The sequence below is a fragment of the Cylas formicarius genome, unplaced genomic scaffold (assembly GCF_029955315.1).
Source record: "Cylas formicarius isolate icCylForm1 unplaced genomic scaffold, icCylForm1.1 PGA_scaffold_4__25_contigs__length_36172078, whole genome shotgun sequence".
Classification (NCBI taxonomy): Eukaryota; Metazoa; Arthropoda; class Insecta; order Coleoptera; family Brentidae; genus Cylas; species Cylas formicarius.
Window position 1 is genome coordinate 4,361,231 of NW_026844334.1, and position 23,862 is coordinate 4,385,092.

General features: G+C 34.3%; 1 protein-coding gene across 2 annotated transcripts in view; it reads left to right on the forward strand.

Annotated features, from left to right (window-relative positions):
- LOC132701617 (tyrosine-protein phosphatase non-receptor type 13-like) overlaps positions 1 to 23,862 on the forward strand; it is a 166,352-nt gene that overhangs the window by 72,687 nt on the left and 69,803 nt on the right. The window contains exon 1 of one of the 2 annotated variants that reach the window (XM_060669706.1): positions 7,575 to 7,760. The exons of the other annotated variant lie outside the window; for it this stretch is intronic. The gene's annotated coding sequence lies outside the window, so the exon portion shown is untranslated. Of the gene's footprint in view, positions 1 to 7,574; positions 7,761 to 23,862 lie in introns of those variants that run through there. 2 annotated transcript variants of the gene reach the window in all.

Consider the following 23,862-nt stretch of genomic DNA (forward strand, 5'->3'; position numbering starts at 1 on the left):
ATGACCACCTTTGGATAATCCAATTGAAAAGCAATTGATCACTTTCTTATATCTATGAACAGACCATACCTCGGTAGCTAACCTAACCTAGTCATTTTTCATTGCGTGCTGAAAACTAACCATTACAAATACGAACTATGCAAATCTAGCGAGATGTCTAACAACATTACCAAAGATATTTTCGAAAGACGAATTAAATTGTATAATGAAAATTGATGATTATATTAATTAGATTGTTTTACAAAAATAAACTCGGCTCCAAGAGATATATAAAATACTTATTATTCATTTTGTAGGAAAGAAAAACAAATAAATAATAAATTTTTAAATATGAAATAATTTTGACACACAACCGAAACACATTGTTTCTACTCACCAAAAACCGTTTGGCATTCTGCGTAGGAACAAACCTACAGTCGCATTAGTTCTGTATGTTATGCTATGTTATGTATGCTATTATTAAATCATTATAATGCTCAACTTTTCTAGTATTTTATTTTCTTTTTAAGGACATTGGTAATGTGCCTGGATTTTTGCTGGATACTTCTTTATCAAATTATCTTTAAATCTAATATTTTTGGTAGTTAAGCAGTCGATAATATCTTGTTTTTTCCAAGTTAAAGGTGAAGTCTTCTCTATGCGTGGCGGGAAATAGCTTTCCTTATCTTGTTACAGGCTAGATTTACCCCAAATCAGAAAATTGCTTTTAGTTAAATACCTAAGTTTAATCGCAATATTAATTAACATAATTTTAACAGTTACAAATAATAGGCATATGTACAAATATAAAAGGGATAGTAATTAGTTTCATCTCCTCTATATTCCAGCTCACGTCTCGTCTTTACTTCTCGTCCTTCTAAACACAAATGGTGCATGCGCTAGTAAAACACTAAAAAAAAAGAATGGAAAACATGTTTATAAGTCAGTTTTAGACATACTATCGGTACTCAACTAGTGTACAATTTTTGCACCTTGCACTTACCTCAGATGTTCGTAATAATTGGTTGTGTCAAACTCACCGGCGACATGGAGGTTTCCAATCCAAATTGCTGACGTATTTAACATTAACTACGCTTAGAAGCAAATTTAAATTACTACTCCGATCGCGATCCCAATTTAATTCTTAATCGGCCCGGAAGTGACCAAAATTGCAACCGTCTACCATCGCCAGGGACTATCGAATCGGTTGGATGCTTTTCCTTGACCAATGAAATCTTCTTCGGTTTTTTTTTTGTTATTTTCAATATTAAAAGAACAAGCTCCTATCGGGCGCGGATATAACCCATCGGAGTTTCGTAACCATGTTTTAAGGTTGATTTAGTTGATATCACGTTTTGTGGATTTGAATATATTGGGTAAAGCGAATGATGAAAGGTGACTTAAGTATTCATTAGGTCACTGTGTAGTTGCTTTGCTTCCTGAAATAGACTTTTGGTTCAGACTGTAACTGACAGAGACGGAAAACGACGTTTGTTCTTAACGTTTTACGACGTAATAGAAAACGGACGCTTTTTTTTTCCTGAAGCGGCGTTCGTCCCTCACCTGCCGCCCCCGCCGCGCATATTTGACGACTCCGGACTCCGGAGTCGGAACGACTTCGCCGGAAAGTGTAAAATTCTTCGGGTATTAAAGGATATAATTCACCCGGTTACATAAGAGTCGCATTTACGTGGGAGCAATTAGAATGTGAACGCGAGGTCAGACGGGGCGGAACACCCTCACAACTCACGTCGGCATTTAATTCTGCTGGTCGAAGGGGCTGGGAGGTTCTTTTCGTTTAAAGTTCCGCGCGTTATCCAGCACCCTTTCGGCTTAATAAATCATTTAAAACGCTTTGATCTTTTGCCGATCGGACGTGTTTCATCCGCCATGTTTTCCTTTCTCGAATTCAAATATTTTTAACCCTTAATCAATTTCGGTTGCCACATGGCGGATTTTTTACTTCCTCTTTTGAGGCAAGACATTAAAGACTTCATCAAACATTATTGTAGTATTACAGGATAAGGAAGACGAATTTCGATCGTAAGTATTCGGCTGCGCAGCTTGTTAAAACGATCTAGCTCATGTCTTACTACGTATATTTTCAAAAAATTATAAAAATTCAGATTTTAGAGTATATAAATATACCTATATATAAATTTGGTTCATAACTCAAAAATATGTGACAAAAGTGATCTACCCCTTTGTACTCGATATAAAATTTTAAATGTGCCCTGAATCTGAAAACTGAAAGGGCTACGAAAAAGATGCTTTCTATCTTTAAAAGTAAAGGTGATATAATGCCACGTATTTTCTTACTGACGCCTTGTTTTCTTCACTAGGACATTGGAAATTAGCGTCGCTTGGAATTTATATTGTTTGACCTGTAATATTATCAGGCATTAGAGTAGTTGCCATTTTAATTCCACAGTTCCAGCGATAACGAATTTCAAGAAACATTTTAGGCCATTTCCACGATATTTTTTACATTAAGCTACGCTTATTACTTATTTTAGAACATTTTTATCGCATAGAAAAAAAGCGGGGTTGCTTTTGCTTTACTTTCAAAAGCATAGCGACTTTCGCTTAAGACTACAAAACCAGAGCGACTTTCAATTAACATTAAAATTGTAGCGACTTTCGCTTTAGTTATTCGTTCCAATACCATAGTTTAGCACTTTTAAACCACAGTGATTTTCGCTATAAAATCATATGGAATCTAGCTTAACATTTTAAAATTACAGCGACTTTATAGTTTCCAAAGCCATAGCGAATTTCTCTTAGCGCTTTCAAAACCATAACGGGTTTCGCTTAACACTAGAAAACAGTTGTAAACTATAGCGACTTTCGTTTTATTTATAGTTTCCAAAATCATAGCGACTTTCGCTTAACATTTTAAAACTACAGCGACGTTCGCTATACTTATAATTTCAAGAACCATAGCGACCTGCGCTTAACACTACAACACCGTAGCGGCTTTCGCTTAGCATTTCACTTAGCGCTTTCAAAAGCATAACGATTTTCGCTTAACACTACAAAACCCTAACGAGTTTCGCTTAACAATTTAAAACTACAGCGACTTTCGCTATTCTTATAATTTCAAGAACCATAGCGACCTGCGCTTAACACTACAACACCGTAGCGATTTTCGCTTAACAATTCAAAACTACAGCGACTTGCGCTTTAACTTATAAATTTGAAAATTGTGGCGACTTTCTCTTAACACTTTCAGACCATAGCGACTTTCGCTTAACACTACATAACCCTAACGACTTTCGCTTAACATTTTAAAACTACAGCGACGTTCGCTATACTTATAATTTCAAGAACCATAGCGACCTGCGCTTAACACTACAACACCGTAGCGGCTTTCGCTTAGCATTTCACTTAGCGCTTTCAAAACCATAACGATTTTCGCTTAACACTACAAAACCCTAACGACTTTCGCTTAACAATTTAAAACTACAGCGACTTTCGCTATACTTATAATTTCAAGAACCATAGCGACCTGCGCTTAACACTACAACACCGTAGCGGCTTTCGCTTAGCATTCCACTTAGCGCTTTCAAAACCATAGCGACTTTCGCTTAACACTACATAACCCTAACGACTTTCGCTTAACAATTTAAAACTACAGCGACTTTCGCTATACTTATAATTTCAAGAACCATAGCGACCTGCGCTTAACACTACAACACCGTAGCGGCTTTCGCTTAGCATTCCACTTAGCGCTTTCAAAACCATAACGATTTTCGCTCAACACTACAAAACCCTGACGACTTTCGCTTAACAATTCATAAAGCGCTTTCAAAACCATAACGATTTTCGCTTAACACTACAAAACCCTGACGACTTTCGCTTAACAATTCATAACTACAGCGACTTGCGCTTTGACTTATAAATTTATAAATTGTGGCGACTTTCTCTTAACACTTTCAGACCATAGCGACTTTCGCTTAACACTACATAACCCTAACGACTTTCGCTTAACAATTTAAAACTACAGCGACTTTCGCTATACTTATAATTTCAAGAACCATAGCGACCTGCGCTTAACACTACAACACCGTAGCGGCTTTCGCTTAGCATTCCACTTAGCGCTTTCAAAACCATAACGATTTTCGCTTAACACTAGAAAACCCTAACGACTTTCGCTTAACAATTCATAACTACAGCGACTTGCGCTTTGACTTATAAATTTATAAATTGTGGCGACTTTCTCTTAACACTTTCAGACCATAGCGACTTTCGCTTAACACTACATAACCCTAACGACTTTCGCTTAACAATTTAAAACTACAGCGACTTTCGCTATACTTATAATTTCAAGAACCATAGCGACCTGCACTTAACACTACAACACCGTAGCGGCTTTCGCTTAGCATTCCACTTAGCGCTTTCAAAACCATAACGATTTTCGCTCAACACTACAAAACCCTGACGACTTTCGCTTAACAATTCATAAAGCGCTTTCAAAACCATAACGATTTTCGCTTAACACTACAAAACCCTGATGACTTTTGCTTAACAATTCAAAATTACAGCGACTTGCGCTTTACTTATAAATTTAAAAGTTGTAGCGACTTTCTTTTAACACTTTTAGACCATAGCGACTTTAGCTTAATATATCAAAACTACAGCGACTTTCGTTTTATTTATAGTTTCCACAGTCATACCGAATTTCACTCACCGTTTTCAAAATCACTACGAGTTTCGCTTAACACTACAAAATCATAGCGACTAATTTTCTTATCTTAACTTCACCTTTTTTACTGCCGATGAACTAATTGAAAATCTACGATTCCCTAGATTTTCTTTTTTCTGGGAACGTATTTGTTTCGTTTTGTTTATCCCGGAAACAAACGTACTCACTCACTAAATAACAAGTTCGATTACACTTTTGACTTTTAAGATAATAAAAATGAAAACACTAGTACATAATATAGAAATTTTTCATTAAAAGCGGTTTAATGTCGACCCTCAGAGAGTTTGTAATACTCCAATCTGTCATTCATCGTTCATTTTGTTGTAGCCAATTAAATGTGATTATATATAGCATCGGTAATTTGTTTTCTATCTCCAAAATAACCAAAAATAACGAATTTAATTTTAAGACCCAAGTTTAGCAAAATGTTTCGCGGTCCGATCGTTTCGCTCGCAATAATTGCTAGCGTCATTTATCACGGGAAAACGTTCGGTTTCGAAATACGTTCGCGGTCTTTGTGTCAGACATAAACAGACGTGTGGGGAAAATAAAACCGTGTTATCGGTACGTGGCGTTTGCCTTTTTATGTGTCGTACGCGTCGCCGGAGCGGAAGGACGACGTAAAGGGCGACAATAAAATGACTTTTCGAAGAAATTACACGTGTGCGGGAGACGGGATCCGAAGACTTCGATTTGCTTCGCGACCTCTGCCGTCATCCCCGCCAATCGTCTCCCTCAAATTTACGGCTATCGCGAAAGATCGATTTCCATTTCCATTTTGCGGTCTCTTTTTTTAGGAAACTGTGGTGGTATTGTCGTATATTGGGCAAACTGTAGTCTGACACTATTTTGTCAATTCATTTAGCGTGTATTCTGATTGATATTACGTTTATATTTAAATTTAGTTTAGCTAGTTATACTTCGACCAGAAGTATAGTGCTTTTACAACCGACCCCGTGGTTAACTTTGCCTACTGTTTATTACTCCAAAACCGCAGCCCCTTATAGAACACCGAGCAGACCCTTACACGTAAATATTCCAGGACCGTCCTAGGAATTTATCTTACTACACTAACAAGCGGGATATAAATTTGTTTTGAATATTTTTCGCCGAGCAATTCTTGAAACATGTACATAAGAAAATTATTACAAAGTAACAATTTGTTACATTCTATTTCATTACGTTTCAATATAGTATCATTATTAATATACAGAATATTAAATATAATAATAATAAAGGATCAGTCACTTAGAAAATCAACAAACAAATGATCAACTAGTTCAATGATTAACTCCGCCACTAATCGTTCTCGATAAATATTTTCTTCTTTTATTACTCGTTTTTCACAGTTAGTTTAGGTTAGTTAATAGTAAGTTTTGGCCAGTGCACAATTCGTACTGATATTTTAGCTACTTCTTGGCGAATTACCTTTATGGTATTATCACTAAATTTTGGTGCAGTGTTATTTCTTGTTATATGTGCTTTCAACTCAGACCAAATCATCTCAATCGAGTTAAATATACAATGAAACAACTGTCCATTACCATCCTGCCAAGGTACTTAACACGTCAAAGCAATAAATGCACTATATATATCCTGGCGCAAGAAGCCGGATATTGATCTTGTTCTAAGTTGCCTCAGTGTCACCTTTTTTTCCAAATCACACTTTCTGTTTAATATTTAATATAGTTACAAAAAACTGACTATTATTAACTTAATTCCTAAATGGGAGACTGAAATCAAGACCATAAACTTTTGAATTTTTAACTGAATTAAATTGTAAAATATGTTAAAAAAAAATGTTTTTGGTTACGAATTTTGGGACCTGGAAAAAGTCGCAGTCGCAAAATTTTATGCAAATCCTTTTTTGTGGGAGCATAAAATCGATGAGCATTCAAAACACGTCTAACGCTTTTGTCTCAAAAACAAAGTAAACGCTCAAACTAGCTGAAACTGTGAACATATGTTACCGACATGTATACCAACATAACAAAACAAATATCGAAGATCGAATGTACGTCTAATTACAAAAGTCACCTTACTTTTTGAACTCACCTCGTATGTGTTTTGGTATAATCGGAGACTTTGAATAGAGGAGCCCTCCCAACATAACAACAATACAATACATTTTCTTGAAGAAGAACCAAAAAATAGCGAGCAATCCCAGTACAATGAGTACTTACGTCAGGCGTTCATTGGAGCCAATATACCACTTAAAAACTCTCCGACCCTAATTTAAGAGCGTTCTATATAAGATCATATCAGTTTGCTTGAAAAATAATCACAGCAATATTACCATTACCAAAAGGGGTTGTCTCGCGATTACCACAATCAATTACATCGGTCGTTCCTAACGGAAAGATCAATGCAAGACAACCCACATTGAAAAATGACCAGACAAGTATTGGTGATGAAAAAATGTGCAGAGCAATATTACCATTACTTAATTTTTCCATTAGAAACAGGAATAATTTAAGCAAAAGACACTCGATACGTTTTGTATGAATATTATTTCTTGTTCTTTTAAAAGTTTTCGTTGTATAAGTTTTGAAGATAGTTTTTTGGTTGGTTTCCATTGAAACAACCACAAAAGCGTTCTGATATGTTCCTGTTCTGTGCCTAGGTATCAAAACGCTTTTGCAAATGTGCATTACCTACAATATAAAACCAAAACGGTTAACGCCCGATTCAAAATAAAAACCCAACCATCAAAATTTCGCGTCTCCAGTTTCTCCGCTACTCAAACGCCAGACCAGCTTATAACTTCACCGGAAAACGATTGAACGCGCGTTCTATAGTGAAGCCCGGCTATGGTGGTCGCCGATGCTGATGCCAGTCGTCACAGGACATCATTGTGATGCGGTTGCTTACGTGGAACTCACTGATCATGTTCGATATTGTGTTCGTGTTTTTTCTGTTCCTGGTCGGCGTCACCTGCCTGGTTTACTACCTGCCGGGCAGGAGGCTGGATCACCATACGGATCCGGCACCGACCAGACCGTTGCAATGTTACGTCACCGTGTCGTCGATGGATCTACAGGGCGAGCCAGTTGACCACGTGTAGTCGCTGTCACTCGTACGTATGAAGTCTAGTTAGAGTGGTTGTGTGGTTACGTCATAACATGACATCTTCATCTAGTTCATTACCGGAGGTCGTAAATTGACACAAGATATTTTTTTGTCAGTTTTGTAAAAATGGTAGCAATACAGCTGCGACATACGTTTCTGATTACGTCACTATACGTGACGTAACTGCACAATTACTCGGACTGGACTATATAGTATAGTATGATAGGAGTATGTTGTCTTTAAGAGTGCTCATTGGTTCCTCTATTTGGGCGATGACGTCAAAAATATAGCTACACTATTGCGGATGGAGGTCGGAAATAATTATGATGAAAATCGCTGCTAATTGGATTGTCTATAAGTAAATGAAGTGAATGAAAAATTTGGCAATAAAACAAGAGACGGTGGAGATACTGGTAGGACACAGGAAGGTCCGTTTATGAGGGACTTACATCTCATTAAAAATTAAATACTAAATTTATATACTAATAATATGACCCTATTTTTTTTCCTAATCGTCACTTTGTTATATACAGGCTGGTAAAACAAAGTTACATTTTTTTGAATAGCACACCCTACATTTAATTGCATTTTTGCATACTCCTTTCAGAGACAAATTCAACGATATGTATGAGTATGGGCCTGTGATGCACCGTTTACTTATTGCTTATTAATTTTTTTAACTTTTCTGATTCATTGAAAATTTTTAAAACTTTTCCAATTACCAATAAACAAAATATGGATAACGATTGGAAAAGATTTTAAATTTTTAGTTAAAAAAATATTTAAGTCTCCATTATATTTCGCCTCAATTCCAGTTCCAGATGGCTGCGTATAATTGATGCGATTGCTTATTGACTTTAGTAAGCTTTGATAAAGTAGATCGTGAGCTACTCCCGTCAATTGTTGACTATGGGTAGCTATCTCAACGATCAGTTTGTGGAGACTGTCGAAATGCAGATATTTGGAGTACCTCAAGGCTCGATTCTGGGACCGCTGTTATTTTGTGTTTAAGCTTATAACATAATTCTATAAATCACTGCCAGATTCATCTATATACGTGCATTTAATTCAAAATAATTTAGGCGGGAATCTCACTAGATTATTTGAATTTTCGCAATAACATAACCCATGAATTTATTCTTCTAAATCGAATTATTTCGGAAATTCGACCTAAATAAAGATATAAAAGGTCAAATTTTAAGATTTAAAATCATCTTAGACATTTTATATCGAAAAGTCAAAAAATACCAACAGATTCGTGATATACCATGACTGGATAAAGTCGACTCAGATAGAATTAAGAATTTTTGCAACATTTAAAAGGAATCATAAACATTTATTATTAGATGACAGTGACCTATCACAATTTTGTCAAACTTAAATCATGTCTATGGTATGGTTTTGATCAGCATGCGTATATATATATATATATATATATATATATATATATATATATATATATATATATATATATATATATATATATATATATATATATATATATATATATATATATATATATATATATATATATATATATATATATATATATATATATATATATTGGTATTGGTATTGGTATTAAAGGGGGGCGCCCTCGCGGGCGTCCAAGCACTTAGGCCACCAGATGGGCCCGTTGTGCCCCCAGGCCGCTCTAGAGGGCGTCCAGAATGCCGCCCCTCCTGTAGAAGGTCAGCAACTCCTTTAGCCCAATACCGTGCACTGAGTCCGGATCGATCAGGGCCGTTCCGAAGACTCCCAATCTTGCCCATGTCAAGGCAGGGTGAGCAGATGATACGGGGTCTCCTCCCCTTCCATGCACCACCTACACTCCGGGTCGTCTCCAATGCCTAGCAAGCAGAGATGCCTCCTAAGCCTGCAATGTCCTGTGTAGGCCCCTGTTAGTGCTCTACACTCCCTCCTGGTCAGTCTAAGCAGCTCCCTGGTCCGAGGGAGGGCGGGCCCATCCATTATAAGCCTCGCCTGCCTCATTCCCGGAGCAACTCTCCAGCCCCCCGCGGCCCGGTCTCTCGCCCAGGCTTCGAGCCTCACACACGGGGCGATCCCCAAGCGGGGCTCTGGCCCTATATGCCTATGCGAGGAGCCCTCCCTGGCTAAGGCGTCCGCTGCCTCATTGCCCCGGACACCGGTGTGACCCGGGACCCAGACCAACGTGACCTTTCTCTCCTCAGTACCCATTTGCACTCCTTTATCAACAAGGAGCGCGTACGCACTGACTTCAGCGCCATGAGTGCAGCCCTACTATCCGAGCAGAAGAAGACTCTCCTGCTTCCGTAGTTGAGCCGAAGCACCTCTCTGCTCTCTGATATATATATATATATATATATATATATATATATATATATATATATATATATATATATATATATATATATATATATATATATATAAACCAAAAACGTTTTCTAATAAACGATTCCAACTCTCTGTTAGCGCAGTTTAGGGGTACGGCCACATTTGCAAAACAAAACCTGTTTCACCAAGACAAGGCGCCGCTTATACATCAGCAGTTGCAATCGCGAAAATCCACGAATTACGGTTTGAACTGCTCTGCCGTCCGCCTTACTAACCAGATCTAGCTCCAAGCTACTTTTTTGTTCCCTCATCTGAAAACTTCCCTCGGAGAACAAAGATTTTCGTCAAACGGGAAAGCAATCACCTTCGTGGACAATTGTTTTGCTGAGTAAAGCGCTGTTTATTATTTGGACAGGGAAGAGATATGTTCCCACATGGAAACATCCCTGGGAGAAGTGTATAGAGTTACAGGGTTACTATGTGCAACAATAAAAACATGAGAAAAATGTCTTGTATCACTGTTAGGTGGGAAACTATTCAAGTGACCCTCGTAAGATGGTAAAGATTTACTAGGAACTTAGTATTAATAGAGTCTTGAAGAAGTGGATATTGATTTTAAGTTAATTTTGATTCGGCGCCGAGTGAGACAGCTTCTTCTGGGTCGATCATATAAAGCCTCACGAACGGAATTCGTAAGAGACTTGTTTACAAGATGCAGTTCAGCTCATCTTTTTTTTCTTACATTATTTTTTCCAACACGCTTAACCCATCGATTTATATACCATATACACTATGCGTTTCCAAATATCACTTAAAAATTTCCTTTATATAACAGTTTCGCACGGCAGCAACCACTGTGCAGCTCATACCGGAAACTAAATCGCGCAACAGGCTTGCTCGGAGTCTTAATTAAATATTCCCGCGGAGCATTAAGGAATATTATTCCTCTAACCGAATTTGGCCATTTTCCCGATATCGACTTTAATAAATACAGTTTCGATCAAATCATCACCTCCCGCCGCCGTAGCGTGCTGAAGTTTCATTAAGTTTGTTGATTTGGTGAGCTGAACGGCCTAGATTACCGCGGTTATGCCTTGCTCAGTGCTTCTGATTAAAAGATTATACTAAATTAAACTGAATGACAAGGCAATGAGCCATGTACAGGGTTATTTAGCTACTGTTTCTCAACTTTGCGATGCGCTTTTGTTTTCTTTCACAAGCCTAAAAAATTATACTGCAAAGATTGTATTAAAATATTTTCTCGGTGTCTTTCTTTAGGTGGGTACGCAAATAAAAAAGATAATGATGTACTTTCTATCACTTGGTATCGCGTTATGTTGCTTATCTACGTCATTGATACCGCTATGACTGAAAGTTCAGTCGGTCAGTTGTTGGAACCACCTCTAGCTCCTTCTTAGCTTTAGCATTTTCACCCAGTGTAACCTTTTCGCTCCAGCATTATATATATCTCCCTTGTTTTGAGCACTCCAATTTTGGAAATTAAAATTAATTTTTTGCTTAAAATCCGATGTTTCTTTTTTATGTGGAAAAAACATAAAAATGGGCGCCATATAAAAGGACGCCATTTTCACCAAATCTAGTTTTATAGTAATATTAACCAACCAACTTTTATATTGCCACGAAACCTGACGCGATTTAAAAATATTTATAGTTTTATTAGGTACCAGAACAAATTGTTTATTTATAAAAGTCTTCGTAAGCTGTATAAAAGTAACCGGAAATGTCAATTATGCAATTATCTTAACTTCACTTTTCAGTTCTTGTTTACTTATCCTTGAAAAAATATGTTTATATAGTAATAAAACCTGAGGTGGTTTTAAAATATATATAGTTTTATTAGATACCAAAAAAAGTTATTTATTTATTTATAAAAACCTCCGCAAGCTGTATAAAAGTAACCGGAAACGTTAATTATGAAATTATCTTAACTTCACTTTTCAGTTGTTGTTTACTTATCCTTGAAAGAAAATATGTTTATATAGCAATAAAACCTGTGGTGGTTTTAAAATATATATAGTTTTATTAGATACCAAAAAAAGTTATTTATTTATTTATAAAAACCTTCGTAAGCTGTATAAAAGTAACCGGAAACGTTAATTATGAAATTATTTTTAACTTCACTTTTCAGTTGTTGTTTACTTATCCTTGAAAAAATATTTTTATATAGTAATAACACCTGAGGTGGTTTTAAAATATATATAGTTTTATTAAATACCAAAAAAAGTTATTTATTTATTTATAAAAACCTTCGTAAGCTGTATAAAAGTAACCGGAAACGTTAATTATGAAATTATCTTAACTTCACTTTTCAGTTGTTGTTTACTTATCCTTGAAAGAAAATATGTTTATATAGCAATAAAACCTGTGGTGGTTTTAAAATATATATAGTTTTATTAGATACCAAAAAAAGTTATTTATTTATTTATAAAAACCTTCGTAAGCTGTATAAAAGTAATCGGAAACGTTAATTATGAAATTATCTTAACTTCACTTTTCAGTTGTTGTTTACTTATCCTTGAAAAAATATGTTTATATAGTAATAAAACCTGAGGTGATTTTAAAATATGTATAGTTTTATTAGATACCAAAAAAAGTTATTTATTTATTTATAAAAACCTTCGTAAGCTGTATAAAAGTAACCGGAAACGTTAATTATGAAATTATCTTAACTTCACTTTTCAGTTGTTGTTTACTTATCCTTGAAAGAAAATATGTTTATATAGCAATAAAACCTGTGGTGGTTTTAAAATATATATAGTTTTATTAGATACCAAAAAAAGTTATTTATTTATTTATAAAAACCTTCGTAAGCTGTATAAAAGTAACCGGAAACGTTAATTATGAAATTATCTTAACTTCACTTTTCAGTTGTTGTTTACTTATCCTTGAAAGAAAATATGTTTATATAGCAATAAAACCTGTGGTGGTTTTAAAATATATATAGTTTTATTAGATACCAAAAAAAGTTATTTATTTATTTATAAAAACCTTCGTAAGCTGTATAAAAGTAACCGGAAACGTTAATTATGAAATTATCTTAACTTCACTTTTCAGTTGTTGTTTACTTATCCTTGAAAAAATATGTTTATATAGTAATAAAACCTGAGGTGATTTTAAAATATGTATAGTTTTATTAGATACCAAAAAAAGTTATTTATTTATTTATAAAAACCTTCGTAAGCTGTATAAAAGTAACCGGAAACGTTAATTATGAAATTATCTTAACTTCACTTTTCAGTTGTTGTTTACTTATCCTTGAAAGAAAATATGTTTATATAGCAATAAAACCTGTGGTGGTTTTCAAATATATATAGTTTTATTAGATACCAAAAAAAGTTATTTATTTATTTATAAAAACCTTCGTAAGCTGTATAAAAGTAACCGGAAACGTTAATTATGAAATTATCTTAACTTCACTTTTCAGTTGTTGTTTACTTATCCTTGAAAGAAAATATGTTTATATAGCAATAAAACCTGTGGTGGTTTTAAAATACCTACAGCTTTACTAATTACAAAATATTATTTATTAATTTATAAACCCAATTTAAAACTAGTACGCAAATGTCAAATGCCAGTTATGCAACTATAACGTCACTTTTCAGTTATTGTTTATTTATCATTGAAAAAAATGTGCTTATATAGCAATAATACTTGAGGTGATTTTAAAATATTTATAGTTTTATTGGCGACCGAAAAAACCTTCGTAAACTATAAAACTAAAAGAAAAAGTAGATGTCAAATATCAATCATGCAATTATAACTTTTTTATTTATCCTTGAAAAAAATGTGCTTAGCTTTCTGTAAATATCTAGGTAAACTATAAAATTAAACTAAGCATTTATTTTAAAATTGTGTAAATAAAAGTAGTTGAGAAAACAAAACCTACAAGGAAACAATTATTAACATCAAAAACATAGGGACCTCAATTTACGTGAACAAGTTTGTTAGTGGGCTATAAATTTGATAACATTCTTTTGATTTTATAGTTGCTGTAGGTTATTAAATGCCTTAAGATTTATAGCCGTCTTACAGCGTAAGCTATAAAATCCCAAGAATAAAAGTTTTATAATAGGGTTTTTTTTTAACGGAAACGTTTTGGATGTAATATTATAAAACAAAGTATTTTTGTTATTTATTAGAAGTATTACAAAACCTTCTAATAGCAGTTTTATTTTTTTTATAAAAGCTGTTATAAAAGCTAAAGTATCTTAGATATCTCTTATAATAAACCTGTGGAAAATGTTAATTGAGTCTGGCGATCGGCTTTCGTGTTGCAAAATGTTTAAGTCTTTGGGTATTGTTTCGCTAACCAGATGGTTTCTTGTGGATAAAACCGTTTCTTTCGATTAAATTTTAGTACGAAAGCAACTCGAACCGTTGTTCGACAAGGAAGGTGCCACATGAAGTTATTGAAACAACCTTTTACCATAAATGTATAGACATTCAATCATCAATCTTTTCTCGACAAACGCATTCCCGCAGATCAAACACTTTTCCAGGTTAAGCCGAGGACGGCAATCGAAATAAAGCGGGCCGATATTGGTTTACTTTCCCTTCCCGGGCGGTTATATTTTATCCCCGACGGCGTAACAGAATTCCAATTTGTCTATTTTTAACCCCTAGTTCCCGTATTTTCTATCAGTTTCACATCTCGTTGTCATAACTCTCGGCCTTGCATTTTGACGTAGCCATAGATAAAGAAACGATATTTTGTTTACATTACTAAATATTTCCGGGCTTTTGAGCCGTGGTCCCGAGATTAAACTCGACGTTTCGTCTACAACTGCGGTGGACATTTTCAAGAGCGGCGATGCGGTAACGGTCGAAGTGTTCTTCCCTACTGCTTTCCGATGACTGGTTGGTTGACTGGAAGATCTGCCGTATTTAAGCGCGCTGTAGTGGGCGTGACCTCGGTGGCGGGCTTGGGTTGAGCTTGTCTGGGTAAACACGTTGTTTTGTTGATGACCTGAGTCCATGTTTTACTGATATTGAGACCTTCTTCTTTTCTATTGAAATTATTCTGATGTTTTTGAATTTCAATAGCTTCTCTGAAAAGACGTGGATAAAAATGTGGTGTTTTGTCCAGTACCTGCGTGTCTTTGAAGGTACTGGACACCGCATCGCCGCTCTTGAAAATGTCTACCGCAGTTGTAGACGAAACGTCGAGTTTAATCTCGGGACCACGGCTCAAAAGCCCGGAAATATTTAGTAATGTAGTTTCTGGCCGTGAAAGCCTAACATCTTTGATATTTTGTTTGCTTTGCAAAGGAGCAAATTTTCCAACTTCTTTACTGCTCGTATAATCTTCTCCATAAAAAGTGTGTCGGAATTAATTAAAATATTAGCTTGGTCGAAAAACTTTGCGTAGATATTCGATAAGCATATTGCACAGATATGTGAGCAAAACTTTACTAAGAATAGCGACTCCTAAATAATAAAGGAAACTACGACATATATAGTTAGCGTATATTCAATTATACGAGTTTACAGAAGAGATCTTTTGAAACTCTACTTCAATTTCTGAAACGATGTATGGATTTTATTGTATGATGTTTTAATAATCGACATTTTGCAAAAATCGTTTTAGTTCACTCAAAAAAGGGAACAAAGAAGATGAAATAAGGAATATTTTTTACGTTGTATTTTTATCAATGCAATGTAAAAATTATCGTGTTTGCCAAAACGATATTGCAGAATATGGTATTCGTGTTGTAAATCGTTGGAAACCACTGTTTGGGAGTGCTTTGCCAAGATATTGAATGATAAAATATATATACATTTTTTTTTGTTTTTTGGAAGAATGATAATATGTTATGTATAATATTTGGTTTCTTAATGTCTGCACTAAAAGAATAGACCGCTATGTTATTATTTAATACTAAATTAATTAAATTAGACGTTCTAAAGATAATATGGTATCTTGAATTTATTAAAATGCGTGCATCATTTTAGTTTTGAAAGTGACGTAATATTAAGCTATTATCTTGATTCGGGTTTAAAGGCCGTCGTCGATTGGAATTACTTCCTAACGTTTCGCTAGCACGAGTGGCGAGCTTCTTCAGAGGTCCTTCCATCTCCGATGTTGGACGTAGACTGACATCGGAGATGGAAGGACCTCTGAAGAAGCTCGCCACTCGTGCTAGCGAAACGTTAGGAAGTAATTCCAATCGGCGACGGCCTTTAAACCCGAATCAAGATAATAGCTTATCAACGGGCCGCGAAAGCCTTAACCAACTTATCTGACGTAATATTGGTTATGTTCTATATTTAAATATACTGTATTATTATATTATATAATTATACTCATTTTAAATGACGTCATGCTGATTGCCAAAAACGTATATTCGTTGAATGTTACAAATTACGCATTTTTGGAATTGTGCCTTGAAGACAATTCCAAGTAAAACATTTTTTTCAGGATTTTTATCTCTAGATCCAAAGCTTGGAATCTTCGATATTGCTGACTAATAAACCACACAAAATACTCATTAAATTATGGTTGTTCCGTCATTTAATTTTAACCAAGATTACGGTCAAAAAAATCATGCCACGGAAGACGGAAAGGAAAGACACAAATATACTTATTTGCAGTCAAAAATTGCTTGGTCTTTGACGTCCGTCTGACTTGGTTGTCTATTGTCTGTTATTTTTACGTCAACGCTCAATTTACATGAAAGAAAACAAAATGAAAGGTCAGAAAAATGCTGCTTGGCTTTTGGCTAATGAAAGAACTGGTAATCATCAATCCTGACGTTTCAGAAAAATCGGACCGCTTACAATACCGACTCCGGAAGTGTTGTTTGTCTCTCGCAGAGAAAACAATGTTTGAGTGCAAATTTAGGAAGGAATCTGTTAAAATATGCAGCAAATTTCCTCCCGATGGACGGGCTGCTACGTTTAACGCGCCAGATTATACGCTGGAAAGTTGAATTATTCATAATTTCACCGAATGGTTTTGGCAATTATATTCGAAAATAAAAGCGTACTACTACTAAAAAAAATCTATTATATTATAAATACCTAGCGTTAAATTAATTTCTAAAGATCGCAATTCGAGAGAGCTGATCTGCAGCGCTTTCATGTGGTGCTTTGAGAAAAATTTTCCTTTAGAAACCTGTCCTAGATGTTCCATCAAGAAGTCGTGGCTTTTCGCGCCAGTTAAGAGTTCTAGCAAACAACTAAAAAAATTAAATAGTTCGATCAAAAAAAGCTGCATTTCCGTTTAAATATATAACGATGAAAAAAAAAAGGAAATAAATAAATTTAACAAAAAAAGTTACTATGAACATAAAACGTTCAGATAATCAAAATAAGACTGCTTAGTCTACTGTCTATGAGATAAGAATTAACGGCAAATAAATTAAAAATTAATAACAATGACAATATTATTAAGGAACCGGCAACATTAGCCAATTTTATAAACAACTTGTTTTATAGAAGCTACTAATAAAATAGTTGACAAAATTAGGAAGTCATCGAAGACGCGCAAAAATTCATTTTACATGTAATTGGAAGTTTCCTTGAAAGCATGTACATCAGACCAAGAGGAAATGGCGAACTAGTTGTATAAAGAGAGTTTGGACGAACATAACCTCAAGATAGGGGGTGACCCCCGAAGTGGGGGTCCCGATACTTGTAGGGTGCGACCCGCCCCCGTCAAACGTTTTACATCAAAAAACCGTAATAAGTCACCTTTTTTTTTCGCTACTGGGGATCGAACCCGGGATCCGTCCGTTGTTTAATGCCGACTTCAATGCCGACCTAACAAGCAAATAGGTAAAGACGGCTAGATATGAAGAATAATGACTCACCTTTTTTTTCGCTAGCGCTCGCTTGACGAAATCCATAATACTGTATTCTAAATGTGTAGGATAATATAGATATTATTATTATTGTTATTATTCGCCTAGTAATGTGACTAAGATAACATATAGTCGCTCCCTTCATATCTTCAAAGCTTAATAAGAGCGGAAGATATGACTCAATCCAACTTCTGCCACAAACAGGAGAAAAAACTTATTCTGGAGTAGATAAAATTAATATACACACATCATTAATAAATGCATTTCATTTTATTATTTCCTATTGAAGCGGAAATTCCAAAAACTGATATTTCATCTTAATTTGGACATTTATATTTAATTTATATAATTCTAAAACTGCTTAATGCGTAATATGAATTAGTATTAAAATTTATAATTTATATAAGTATTTCTACTCCTAAAATTGCACACCGATCTAGCGTGCTGGAAGCGTAACTTTACCACGTCAGTTTCGTTCCCCATGAATCCGAGCCACTTCGGACATTTCCGGGATTTGACCGAACGGATTTGGGAGCAATTGGATATTTTCGGAGATATTTCGCACGCTTTGGATTTTGAGGTTTGTCAATTCTGACGGTCATGTCAGTGAATGTATTCGTGCTGTCGTAAAAAAATTTTTAGCACCTTCGGTAAACTTTTTAAGTCACTCGTTTATTAAACACTCGCTTCGCTCGTATCAAATAAACTCGTGAGTCAAATACCGTTTACCGCACTTGTTTGCATAATATACTGTTTTAACTTTCTCCCCAATATATACGGAATATTCGGAATATATGCATCGAAATGAGCAAAAAAATGCAAGTAAGCAATTTTATTATATGAAAAATTATAAACATTGTTGCATAATATACTATTTACTGCAGTGTTTTCAAAGGAAAATCGTACTCCCTTTATCGGAAGCTGTATGATTAAGGCTGCACAATTGTATGTTGTGCAAGTTACTATTATCTGAATGCATCAATAGTATTGTTAAATTATAATTTATATATAATATTATTTTTTTTATAATAGTAAAAACTAACGATTTTTTTGCTTCATTTGTATTTATTCAAATTGGTCTGTGGTTTAATTTAAAAAATATAGGATTTCTGCATCACTGAGTTAATTATAAAGAAATAGTTCTGGATTTATTTAATATAACATTAACGTTTATAATTTTTCATATAATAAAAATGCTTACTTGCCATTTTTTTGCCCATTTCGATGCATATATTCCGAAAATGTTATGCATTCAAATGCGTATATATTGGGGTTTTTCGCTTGCAATTAGACCCTATGTGATCGGTTGTTGTTGTTAAAAAGAATTTTTAATAAATGTTAATCAATTGTCATTCGTCAATCGTGTATTTAGAAACTTTAATTGAAAAGCATGCTACTTAAATGCTTAATTGGTGCATTAAGCTCCATGGTTTTATCCCAGTTGAATCACAGCTGTGCAGCCTTTCGCTCTTGTCTCGGCCCAGTAAATAAAAGACGATTAAAAACTACATCCCTAAGGGATACAAGATCATTACCATATTTCGAATAACTTACAAATTTGAGGATGGCTCAATATATTACAGATTTACGTTACATATAGCATCTTTGTATTACGCCACCATTATCTATTTAACAAACTGAAATCTGTATTGCATATCCTCTATTACCTCAACAATCAGACTCCAGAGCTTGGGAATTCCTCCCTGGGGTAGCTCGTAGCATCTGATGAAAAACCAAATCTCTTCTCGACATGAGTAACTAAGTAGCTGTATGAACTAAGGCCAAAAGAGACATTGTTTCTAAGCAATAGCGTTTTTTTGGGGAAACGTCTGCCCACGCCTCTGACTGGAGGCAATAAATCCGGAGACGACTTGATGTTTGGCTTGAGGTGCTGCCGTCTCAAACAGTTTAGCGTAATCTTATTAGCAAGCAACAATTATTATGAACGTGATTAAATTCTTGTTTGTTTTGTTCTGTCCCTTTCGGTCGATGGCGTCGGTGTATGGCATTTCCAAAGAATCGGCAAAACTATCACTCTAACCAAATGCGTCACTTTGTTAATTTTATAGAAAGACTGAAATAAAAGACCAACGACCAACAGCTGCAACGGCAAACAAGTGTCGAATCATACACCTGTTTCCGACAGCGATGAAAGTTTTAAAGCGTCTTTGGCCTTTATAATGTGCAGAATGGCTGACAAAACGTACGTTCTTCCTCATTAGGCCGGCGACATCTGTTCGCGTTACACATAATGAAGGTATTTCTCGAGTACGTTTCGTTGGGCTTGTTTAACTGATGTGGGCCACTTCCGACAGAGTTTTACTCAGTATTAGTTTTTGGTTGAACTACCCTGTACAAGAATATAAACAGACGAGGTGAACGGAGATGGCGGACGGAATAATGTAAGCTCGGCGAGGCGCATCATGTTTTAATGAAAATTTAAACGCAATTACGTAATTTCAATGGAAAGTTGAATGGTAGCCGTGGAGGGAAGCCGAGCCTGCATTGCGACAAATGGATTGAGCCGCTCGGATCTGTATGGAAATTATGGATCTGAACTTTGTTATCGGTGTTCGTACCATGGGTTGGCGGTATCAAACAAAAGGGTTTATGGCAACTCTATTATGAACTGCTAGGCTAGACTTCAGGGCGCTATAATTTTCCAGGAAATAGGAAAGTGTGCAAAATGTGAGCAAAAACTCTTAACTAAAGAAGTTTCTTAACATGTTGCATAGTATACTTTTTCTGCTACCATTGTAGAAAAAGAAAAGTATGGAACACGTAGATAAACTTTGCAGTTTTGCCAAAACGTGTAATGGAGTAGTAAGTAATTTTGTTAAAAATTTTGTGCTTTTGAACTTCATTCCTTCATTTTTTAATTTCTTTTTTTTGTGGCCTACGTAATATTATATATATATATATATATATATATATATATATATATATATATATATATATATATATATATATATATATATATATATATATATATATATATATATATATATATATATATATATATATATATATATATATATATATATATATATATAAACTAACACTTGGAATTTCTTCTTATATCGACCGTACTAAACTTATTTGAATTCAAAGGACATTTATGTCAATAACGGATATCCAAAACATATACTTAAGAGATTAATCTATAACTCCAACACATTTGACGGTCCAACAGAGGAACCAGACGCTCGGATGTGTTACAGAAAGATACCTTATATTAAAAACCTCACAGAATCTATCATAAATATTTTCAGGGAATTCAAGGAAATAAAAATTGCTAAATATAATACTGAAAAACTTTTTTCTAGAGTGAAAGATCCAACTCCGCTACTATATAACTGTAATGTCATATATCGATTGTCGTGTTTGGGTTGTCAAGGCTGTTATATTGGACAGACCTCACAGTGGTTAAAACAACGTTTAACACAGCACAAAAGTGATTGCCGTATTCATAAGAATACTTGTGCAGTGGTTGAGCATTACATAAAAACAGGATATGAATTTGATTACAGCAATCCAAAAATTTTGCAATGTGTCAATAATTATAAAGCCCGATTGTTTCTTGAAATGTGCCATATTAACAAAAACAAAGATTCAATTAATTACAAGTCTGATACACAACAAATAAGCAATGTATACTGTAACATTTTTCAGTTAAACCACAGATAATGTAATATTCGGCCACCGAGTAGCGTATTCGCGTTGCGTTGTTGATCCACGGAGTAGGTTATTTTGATGCCTTTTTTTTGTCATTATTTAGATCGATTGTTTTTTTTTCTTTTTTTTTGATTGTTTTTTTTTTGTTTTTTTTCGCTACCCCCGTTAGCGCAACTTTTGCCTACCATTATTAAGAATTGTATACTAAGTGTTTATCCGTTTGTTTCATTATTTCGCTTCGTTCATTTACCTTAACTGTAAAGTATGGTTTTTGAGGAACTATGTGGTCGACTCTAATTTTGTAAGTATTTCTCAGGATTGTTTTAATTGTCTGTTATATAGTTTGACCTGTTGTTTTCATTAAATTTTAGTTCACTCCTGAAGAAGTCAACAAATAAATTGACGAAATATTGAGTGTTAAAGAAAAAAGGAGCTTTCTATTTCTTTGTTTTTTTTTCTCTTATATATATATATATATATATATATATATATATATATATATATATATATATATATATATATATATATATATGATGACACTATATTCCGGGATATCATCCGTTCGCTCGTTGAACTCCTGGGGTGTTCGAAGTGTTTTCGGAGCGCGAGCATTGAAGATGCCAAGTGAGATTTTGGCGAAACGTCTGCAGGATTCCAGTCGGATGCAGGATTCCAGTCGGAGTTCAACGAGCGAACGGATGATATCCCAGAATATAGTGTCATCACATTTTTCCATCCGTGAATCAATACGTGAGAATATATATATATATATATATATATATATATATATATATATATATATATATATATATATATATATATATATATATATATATATATATATATATATATATATATATATATATATATATATATATATATATATATATATATATATATATATATATATATATATATATATATTATAATATTACGTCGTAATGGAGGCCAGATGAAGCAGCGCTAGATCTACGTTATATTTACTTTGCGCTCTCTTTTTTATTATGTTAATGGATTGTTAGTTAATATTTTTATACTAAGATATTTTTCTGCTAAAGTCAATTTCAGCAAAATATTCCCCGTTTCGGTTAATATTCCACCAGACGCCGGAAAATTCGTAAACAATGGTAAAACTTTCTATACCGCGTTGCAAACTAACCAAGTGCAGACGTCGTGGAAAATAAATCGACGCTACCCGCACGAAATTGAGTTACCGAATGCTTATTACAACTTTTGCGAAGCTATCATCCTCTCATACATCGCCTAAGCGACATGGATTTTGCGATTTATCATTCGAACTTTGAAGTACGCGATTTTCAAGCGTGTGGTTCATAAAATCGAGAACTTTAAGAACAGTTATATTGGTTTTGATGGCTTTCGAACATTTCGTGATGGTGATACTTAGGACACTAGCTTGACTTATTGCTATTTGAAAAGTTAATTTTGCTTTTTTCTTTAGAACAAAATGTTTGCAAAAAGGAAAAGATTTCAAAACTGTTTATTAATATATGCAATTAACATACAAGTTTTCATTGGTCGTTTTTTCGTGCTTGGTTTCTATTTTTGTTTTTTTTCTCGAAAAGAGAGATAGGAAACAATTTCATGAGGCAAGGAACTTGTCTTTTTCGTTGCTTATTCAAAAAAAATATATATTTATGGCTTTCAAAAAAGTCTATGGCCTACATATTCATCAACATGATGCCTTGTCGATTCCTAATATGTTATCTACCATTAATTATGTAAACAGTAAAATTCTGTAACGTTTTTTTGCAAAAAATCCAATAATATGCAACAATTTTTATTAAAACTATCATGAAATATACAGGCTGATTCATAAATAATATGCGGTAAACCAAACTTATATTTTTTTATTTTTTTTCAACTCCCTGTATATTATTGCATGAGTAGATACTCCCTTTTATACTCAATCGCCATTTTTTTAGTCAAAAATGCCCTTTGTTTAAAACTATATTTATTTACAATTTCATATAGTACAGTTTATACAGGATGAGTCGAAATGAAAAAAATTATTTTTCCCGAAAAAATTTGGAACACCCCATTAATGCACTTTCAGTTTTATTAAGCAATCCTGCCTACCTAAACTTAGTATCTTTTGAGGTATGCACATTTTTGAAAATACTGAAAAAATTCGAACTGTGCGAGAATTTCACAACAGATTGAGAACCTACCTAAACCTGCAAAATCTACAGAAACGAATTAAGTGCAATTCGGAAAGAATTTATTAAATTCGACAATTAAACAAAAATAAAATTATGATCTGCGCAACTTTGGAAA